The following is a 10,287-nucleotide window of genomic DNA, read 5'->3' as shown; positions in this document are numbered from 1 at the left end:
TCATCCATACACACACACACACACACACACACACACACACACAGTGTATGATGACGTTCTTTTATAGCATATTCGCAGCTTAATTTGTTTGCAAGTTGCTACCAATATTATCAAGATACATTGGATTATAACCCTAATTATAGTATTCTTAGTTAATATTAATTTACCAGATATATTACGCACCAATGATGCATGGTTTGTACTTTTAGTGATCTTATTACACCAGTTCCATGATAACAACTTGTAAAACTAGTTGTTTGTAGATTTTAGCATACCAAAGAGATTACATGCTGATTAAGAGCTAAGATAAAGCAACTAATTAAGCAGTTGAACGACAAGAGATGATTTAACAGATGGATACCCAAATTACAAAACATAACAAGATTTATATATATGAGAACTAATTATGTATTACAAACATAGCTTGAATTTCTTTCATCCTCATCCTCTCCGATCCTAATATTTAACAAGGCTATTGTTAAATCCCAGAAATTATACATCAACCCATATGTATCATCATCAACCAAGCAAGCTATATCAATTTTACACATGCATGATAACTAGAACTGATTGATAGCAACCATCCGAGACGGGCTAAGAACACTGTAAGAACCATAACGCTTAGCCAAGCCCCACCCTCGAGGAACCTTTTGTTCGCCACAATCATCCATTTCCACCAAAACCTTGTAGAATATCTCAACGTTACAAGGAAGCACAAGAGGACCTCGACTGTCATACCCAAATTCAGACTCGGCTTCTTCAAGCAGCATCTTGAAGAGAGGATGGTTTGCGTGTTCCGTTTTGACCACGAACCTTTGCTTTTGGGGTCCGACATAGACTGTAAAGCAACCTTCAGGAGCCACTTGGCGCTTGCTCGCACGCTTTTCCTCAAGCATCCCGAGTTTGATATGTGGGCATGACTTGCTCTTGGTGGTCAGAGCAGGCACCATTCCATGCAAATTAGTAGGACGACCCCGGCCTATTGATTTGCACCGCTTCCATGTTTTGGTTATCAAACCCATCTTATCTTTTCGTGTACAAGACTTACTGAAACTAAACAACGGATAGAAAAAAAGGATTTATTTGTGGATGTTGGGTTTTAAAAACAAAACACAACACCACCTTCCATCAATTTAGTTTGAAGGAGAATTAGAACAAGATAAACAGAGGGCACGAAAAATTTGTGAAAGGATTGGATCAGATGTGTGTGGAATTAACCCCTGTCGTAGACCAAATAAACCATGACTTTCACTCGTGGAATCATCGTGTTACTCATACTTTCTCAATGAACAAACGAGTGAAGGATCATGCAAAATATGGATAGAGGGCTCGGAAAAGAATCAAGGATTCAAGTAGTGGTGGTTGTGTTGGGCATCAGATCGAGAGAGAGAGAGAGAGAGAGAGGGAGAAGGGTTTTCAGGAATGCCAGGAGGTGAGTGAGGATATAAAGGGGATAGGAAGCAGAGAAAAGCCTGACGAGATAAGCTCTCTGGTTGCACTTTGCGTCTCTGATGGGGCAATCTTGGCATGGAGGAGGTGGTATATAAATAGGATAATGCCCATAAAAACTATTATTTTATCATTACACGTTGGAAAGGGAGACTTATTTACTATCTTGGGCCAATAGCGTGATGTACTTTGTTGACATTATAAGTTGAAGTTCATTCCCGTGATATCCAGATGTAGAGATACTAGTTTACTCAAAGTATTATTATTGTCGTTACACATAATAATTTGTCACGTAGATTAGATCTCTAACTATTAACAAGAATTGTTCAAGTTGTAGAAGTGATCGCAAATCTTGAGTAGTTGCAAACATATATTTGTTTTAAAAGAAGTAACCGTATATCAATGGGCTAGTTTGAATTTAAGATTTTGAGAACGAGTCACATGTTGATGAGAGGAAAAACTTTGCATGGGCTTATAAGTAAGTTGGGTTACTCTTATATTGCCAATTGGTTTTATGGTGGAACATCAATTTTCTTTATGGTATTAGAGCAGGTTGTCCCATGTGTGAAGCCCAATGGTCACACGCGCTTCATGTCATCGGAGTTGTATTGTCCACGTGTTAGACATGAAAATTCGCTACACGTGAGGAGGCATATTTAGAATGAATCCCACATTGATAAGAGGAAGGACCATGAGTTTATACATCATATTGCCAATTGGTTAAGTTAAAACATCAACTTTCTTGACTTTCTTCCATTGTTCGATACTTAATGGTGGTCTACATCAAAATACGCTTGAAATTGTGTGGGTGTGAGCTAGTTACAGTTTATACCATTACTGGCTAGCAGCAAAAGAGATTTTTCAGTGTGACCGAAACACAAAGCGGTATGTCATAAGTTATTATACAAGTGGAGGAATTTTTTTGGAAGATAATTCTCTCCCCTCCTAATCTTTCTCCCCTTCCCTCCCCTCCTACTTGAATAATTATGGTTAAGCCACGTCAACATCTTATATTGATTTTTTTTATAAAGGCAATAAGATAAAAGACAATGTGTGAGAGGAAGGGAGGGAATATGATGGGAATAGGAGGGAAGAGAACCATACTCTATTTTTTTTCCAAGTATCCCATTACTTGTGTAATGAGATATGGTATATGTCTGTGTTTTCAGGCACAAAGAAAAATCTATTCCACAATAGTAATAATTTGTTTGTTTGTCGACTTTTTCTTGCATTTTAAATATCTAATTCTCAATGAACTTATTGGGTTGACCTATTCAGTATTGAAAATAAATAAACACTAGTGTTCATATATGGCAGATAATCATTTGACTTAAGAAAGCTAGCAGTTGAGTTAGTAAATCTATATATAATGACGGCTCTGAATAAACTTTGCTCGAGCAGAAGATATATACCTCCATTCGATGAACCTAATCCATCCTATATATCACGTGAAAAATAAATATACAAACCTAGCCTCGCCTTAGCTGAACTATATACGTATGCAGTGCCTTCTAATTGGTTACCCAACAGAAGTTATATATCATTCAGTCTACTAAAAATTGGATACTTGTTAATTGGAATTACAATGTGAATCTTTTGTTTTTTTTTTTACTTATATAATGTGAATCTTGAGTGTTATTATTTTGAGAATTCACCTAAATGAATTGAAACTCATTTATTTGATGATATGATTGGAGGCTGAAGCTAGAATTCGAATAGTTTGTAATAATTTATTAAGTTCGTTTTGGGGTGATGTACCCCTTATCTATACTATTATTAAGTGAACCTTCATTGCCAACTTTTTTTTTCCAGCTTTTTCCTATTTTGCCCTCACTTTTGATTCACACTATTGACAAAATGAGGGCAAAATAGTAATTTTGTACCTTTTGACAAAATAACAATCATATCCCTATTTTTTCTATTTTACCATCTTTTTTTTTTTTCCAGAAAATGACAATTATATACTTGTTTTTCCAATTTTACCCTCACTTTTGATACACAATATTTACATAAGAAGGACAAAACAGTAATATGCATTTATTAAGAGAAATTGTTCACACACACAAAGTGTGTGCTCTCTGCTATCGTTACCGAAAAATAGTTGGACACTTGTGGTCACTAGTATTATACATTAGTGATATATATTTTTACAAACTCTACTTATAAGTCTCAAATTTGACTTTTATAGATTACAATTTCGATACCTAATCTAATTATCATAAGTGTCATTTCGTTAAATATATGATGTTTTTACTAATAAGGAACCAAGTATTATATTAGTTTATTCCTCGTGCTATAGATAATTGGGACAAGTTTCATGTGATCGCTTTAACTCGTTAAATTTATTTAAAATAATACTGTATTTTGTACATATTTAGTGATCACACTTTGCTATGAACTCCCTGATAAAGAGGCAAGGCCAACCTTGAGAATTTGGAAGCCTTAGGAGAGTTTTCAAAGTGGGATTCTAGAGTTTTTTTATCTCTGACTTCGACTCTTTGTAAATTGATACATATAAAAAAAATTTCACTAAATACATGAAAAATTATATTTCGACATCAGATATCATTAAAAATAATATCAAAATAAGAAAGATATACAAAGGTGCTTGAGAGTTTTGGTGTTTTGTCTATTGAGAAAGGAACCAATCAGAATATGCGGAAAATGCCAAAGTGTTCTGCCGTTTAGAGTTTGGTATGTCTAGTAGTTTGGAGAGTGTGACATAAGAAGTAAATTCACATGTTTGTTTTTCAAGTCAATAAGAACATGTTTGAGTCGCTTAAAACTTCACCTTTCACGTACAAAACATGTTTTTATTTATTTATTTAAATTAATTAGAATAAACAATTAAATCTTATAAATGTTGGATTCAGCTGCTCAACCCAATTGGCCGTTGTATTTAGACAAAGGCTTAAGGTATTAGACTTCATTTGTTCAAAAAAAAAAAGGTATTAGACTTCTTATTTGAACGGATACAAGGTTTGAAATATTAATATACTATTAATATATATATATATATATATATATATATATATATATATATATATATATATTCTAAAGGAGGCCTTAGGCCGTCTACTTCAGCTACCATGAAGGGCAACCGTGCAAAGAGGCAGACTCACCTGTATTAGAATTAGAAAGGAATTTTCACCAAAACAAAAAGAATTAGAAATGAAACGACCAATATAACCAATAAATATGTTCCAAACTGGATCACCCATTAGCTTACGGGTTTTTAATTCCAAACACAAGTAGAAGTCAATCCGTCGACTTTAAAAATCGTGAGGATTCAAGTACCTATAATATATTCCCAAAGAAAATAAGTCGAAAATCCTTCTACCATGCGACATCACCAAGAGCTTAAAATTAATTTGTACGTAAATATATTTGTCGGTCTGAAAACTGAATTGCCAAATTGTTGTCTTTAAAAATTGATTTGACAACTTAATAGCAAATTAATTACGATTGTTGAAGTGATCATAACAACTAATGTATCAAACATTATCGCGTTTATAAATTTACGATAAAGTGCCACATATTGAGTTAGATGATTAAATACTTGCCACATCTTCTAGTATATTACGTCTTCAATTTTAGCTAAGTCAGACATATTCAAAATGATTTATCATTAAGTAAACAAATAATTTGAGAGACAGATTGCAGGGCCTAAATTTGGGGGAATAAGTTTGGTAATACGTTACATTCGTGCTTGTTAATTAGAGGTACTATTTTAATAGTATGATGCATGCATGTCTTTGGATTTTTATGCCTCCACTGTAAAATTATTATTTAATAAAGTTAACAGGTCTATAGACTCGTTTTGAGGACATGTGAGAATCAAATGCATATTAGTCACAAGGTTATATTAGTTTAGATCCAAATACTTAAAATATTTGATAACTTAAAATTATTTTGAATGAATATTTGTTTTGAGAACTTTTATGTATGTGACCGATTCAAATTAATTTTCATTCAAGGTATGACTAGTGGGGAAGTTAGTTGTCTAGCAGATAGTGCAACCACGCACATCGTTTTGCGTGAACGCATTTATTTCACTAACTTCATACCGAAGAATGCACCTCTGACAATCCTCTCAGGGTCATCCAACCTGATTGAATGATATAGTAAGGCACATATAATGTTGTCCAATGGTACAATTTTTACCATTGATGAGGCACTTTATTCTCCACGTTCCGAAAGAACGACGTTGAGTTTCAAGGAAATTAGAGATAATAATTACCACATTGAAGCCTATGTAGAAAACATAGTTGAATTTATGTGCATAACTTCCTACGAATATGGCCAGAATCGTATTCTAGAGAAGATGGAGCGTATCCCAAGTAATCTGTATACTACGACTATACGCCCTATAGAAAGCCACTATGTGGCCGGCCCTACCTCTAGGACTGCGCACGAAATTACACTTTGGTATGATCTTTTGGGATCCCTTGGACAAACAGCGATGCGCCGTATCCTCAAATCATCACACATGCATCCACTAACCCGAAATTTAGGTTCGATTCAAGGAATTGCATGTCAAACTTGCTCCATGGGAAAGCTTATTTTAAGCCTTCTTATGACAAGATTCATTCTAATCCTCCTATTTTTCCACAAAGGATTCAGAGGGACATTTGTGGACCGATTCACCCTCTATGCGAACCATTTAGATATTTTATGGTTTTGGTTAACGTTTCCACACATTGGTCACACATGTGCTTGTTGTCCACAAGGAAAACTGCACTTTCCAAAATGTTGGCTCAGGTTATCAAGCTCAGGGCTCACCACCCTGATTATTCGATCAAATCTATTCGATTGGATATGTTGGAGAATTCACATCTAAAATTTTTGATGACTATTGCATGTCGGTTACGGTTGAAGTTGAACATCTTGTACCCTATGTTCACACCCATAATAGCTTGGCAAATGCATTCATTAAGCGCTTACAAATGATTGCTCGATCATTGGTCATAATACTAAGATCCTGATCGCTGCTTGGGGCCATGCAATATTGCACGCAACCATGTAGGTCCGCCTGAGGCCTTTGCGACCTAACCATCTAACGCCCTTCAGTTGGTTACCAGATACTAATTCGACATATCGCATCTGCGCGTTTTTGGTTGTGTAGTCTATGTGCTAATTTCGCTGCCCTTACGTGCAAAAATAGGCCATCAGCGAAGGATGAGAATCTACCTCGGATATGATTCTCTTTCGATCGTTCGTTACTTAGAACCTTTGACAAGCACTATTTACCGCTCGTTTCACGGATTGTCACTTCTATGAGATAGTCTTTCCGTTGTTAAGGGGAGATAAGAACGTCAACATTCCTGAAGAACTAAGCGAATTATCGTGGATGACTTCCACTTTGTCTCATTTAGATCCCTGCACCGCTCAGTCTGAGATGGTAATGCAACGTATATTAGATCTCCAGAGCATAGCTCAGAACATGTTGATGCTTTCACTGATATAGCGTGAATGACAATATCACATATTCCAACTGTGAATGTGTCTGCAAAGATGGATGTACCAAATGTACGATAGACTTCCTTCCTGGAGGCCCGGGACGCTAACTTTGGTGATCCACGTACATTAATGGCTAGCCAATCATTTGCCCCTACACAAAACCGTGGCAGATCTCTTGGTTCAAAAAATTCACACTCTCGGAAGAGGAAACCCATAACACAGGCACCTGAAGAGCCCATTGTGAATTTGACTGTCAATTACTCATTATATCCAACTCATGAGAAAATTCTAGATTACGGAAGCGTCCTTAAAGAGACGAATCCACCTCTCGAGATTCGTGAGATTTCGGTCTATTATGCTAGCTTCAATAATGTTTGGTGTAGAAATGAGATGATCGTCGACGATGCATTAACATATGCAGTAGCTACTAAGATCATGTTGAGCAATGACATTGAACCCCGTTTCGTTGATGAATATCGATATAGAACCGATTGGTCAAACTGGAAACAAACAATCCAAGTTAAACTCTATTCACTTGCGAAACGTAAGGTGTTTGGACCTGTAACTCCTACTCTTCCACATATGAAGCTCGTTGGTTACAAGTAGGTTTTCGTTGGAAAGCGTAATGAGAAGAACGAAATTATGCATTACAAAGCTCATCTTGTTACGCAAGGCTTCTCACAAGGCCCCAGGATTGATTATGACGAAACTTATTCACCCATTATGGATGTGATTACTTTTTGCTACCTTATCAGTTTGGTAGTTTCTGAAAAACTAAGTATGCAGCTGATGGATATAGTAACTGCATATCTCTATGAAGATATTGATACAAAAATTTATATGAAAATTCCCGAATGACTTACATTGACTGAATCAAATATTTCCAAACCCTGGAACACACTCTTAATTCAGCTGAGACGTTTACTCTACGGTTTGAAGCAATATAGAAGAATCTGGTATAACCGTATGAGTGAGTATTTGACTAGCCAAGGATATATGAACAACGAACTATGCCCTTGTGTGTTCATTAAGAAGTCACATTCAAGTTTTACTATAGTTACAGTATATGTCGATGACATGAACCATATCGAAACTCCTGAAGAACTCGCGAGAATTGCCATACACTTAAAGTTGGAATTTGAGATGAAAGATTTAGGAAAAACTCAATACTGTCTCGGTCTCGAGATAGAGCACCGTTCAGATGGAATCTTAATACATCAAATGAACTACACCCAGAATGTGTTGTGCCGCTTTAATGAAGATAAAGTGAAGTCTTCGAGTACTCATATGGTTTTTCGATTGCTAGATGCAAAATGGGATCCCTTCCATCCAAAAGAGGATGATAAAGAGATTTTGAAGCCTGAAGTTCCTTATTTAAGTGCGATAGGCGCTTTATTGTACTTAGCTCAATGCACTAGACTCGACATCTCCTTCATTGTTAATCTTTTGATAAGATACAGTAATGTACCAACATGCAGACACTGGACTGGTGTTAAAGACATTTTCCGCTACCTTAAAGGTACTACGGATCTGAGCTTGTTCTATCCCTACGGATCCTCGAGTGATACCGCACCCCCTTATCTCGAGTCGATTCTTGCCTTGTTGGTTATACCGACGCATAATACTTATATGATCTTGCAATCTTTACCCCGTTGTTGATGTCCCGAGGACGATCTATGAAGACAACGAAGCATGCATCGAACAATTTAAGAAAAGTTACATCAAATGAGACAACACCAAGCATATTGTGCCGATGTTCTTCTTCTCACATCAACAACAAGATAATCAAAAGATTGAAGTCACGCAAATCCATTCACAAGACAATCTGGCCTACCTCTTCACCAAATCACTACCTAAGGCGATGTTTCAGAAGCTTGTTCAAGGAATTGGTATGCATAAACTTTCTGAGTTGTAACATTGCTAGTTCTCTTTGGAATTATGTCAAACTCAAGGGGAGTATCCTGAAGTATACTTGCTTGATCTTAGTATACTATTTTTCCCTACAGTTAGGAGCATTTTTCCCACTAGGTTTTAACGAGGCACCCACATTGGGTTGATCATATCCCCGATGACGTCTCGTAGACGTTTCATTTGACTTTGCATTTCTCACGCAGTTTTCCTTAGACTATGGGTTTTGTCCCTACTCAAGTTTTTACCATAGTCATATGGTTTTCTATGAGACTTACTTCCTTATGCAAGTTCCTACCTTATTTAGAATAACATGTTCCCAGAATAAGTGCCGACGAGTCAACTTCTTTAATCTCTACATGATGCTGAATCTACTTGAGCATTTACACACTCAAGGGGGAGTGTTATAAACTTCTAGTTTAAGTGTGATTGTGTAAATCCTAGATTAGATTTGATTATAGTTATTCTTTCCTATATGGACTTGTATTGCTTGGAGGATAAGGATTTCTTCTCTCTCTTATTACTATAAATAAAGGCACTGCGTAGAGGGAATAACACACACATTGCTCTACACTACAAACACATCTCTCTATTTTCTCTCTATGTGCCGCCGGCCCCCTTCTCCTGTCAAATAAAATAGGCTACAACAATGTTATATATTTATTTATTATTTTTCGTAACGTATTTAATTATTTGAATGAAATTAATCTCAATAATATGTCTGACAACCGAACAATTTGGGCTTGGGCTGAATTAGATTTTTTTCTTTCGATAATAGGTTTGAAACCTAACATAACACACACACACACCTATATAAGCGAGGTCCTCTCATTAGCAGCCGCACCACGATTATGCAGTCACCATTTGTAATAGTGAGGAAGAGCTTGATTACTGCGTATTGATCATTACAGATTTACAGGTTCATATCTGGTGTTGTTTATGGATCTTATTTATTGAGATTTACACATGCTTGGGAATACATTGGCCTTGCATTTATAAATGGAAGACTAATTTTGATATAAAACATAAATCTACAAGTGCTATATAATTGGCAAAACTTTGTGAATCATAGTATTTATACAAATTTGAGAATTTTTTTATTTTTCTTTTATTGCGATGAAATTCTAGCTTTGCCATTATTAATTTTTTTTAAAAACTAGTTTTAGGATAAGCCTTGGCATGTTTTGGGCAAAGCGGTGGCAAAAACACCTCAGCCCAACCAGCCTGGGTGGTATACGGTCAGTGCCTGGTTTTACAATCTTTTCAAGAATACAAATGGTGAAATTAACATGGGGGTTTGATTGGGCCCATATGCTAGTGCTCAATTAATATATATCTTATTGCAAAATCCTTGCCAAGAGAAATCACAATTGGAGGTCCTGATGTAGAGCTCAAATATTCCTGAGCAAGGTTTATAGGTCTGGCACAAAGAAAAGACTCATATTGAGCTCCAGATAGAGACAAACTATG

General features: G+C 36.1%; 1 pseudogene; it reads right to left on the bottom strand.

The window, feature by feature from the left end:
• Positions 1 to 366: 366 nt before the first annotated feature.
• Positions 367 to 1,511, bottom strand: LOC137738393 (indole-3-acetic acid-induced protein ARG7 pseudogene; annotated as a pseudogene).
• Positions 1,512 to 10,287: the final 8,776 nt, after the last annotated feature.

Source organism: Pyrus communis, chromosome 13 (assembly GCF_041283825.1).
Source record: "Pyrus communis isolate YQ-2024b chromosome 13, ASM4128382v1, whole genome shotgun sequence".
In the NCBI taxonomy this organism is placed as follows: Eukaryota; Viridiplantae; Streptophyta; class Magnoliopsida; order Rosales; family Rosaceae; genus Pyrus; species Pyrus communis.
The sequence above is the reverse complement of the archived record's forward strand: the minus strand, read 5'-3'. Positions and strand labels throughout refer to the sequence as shown.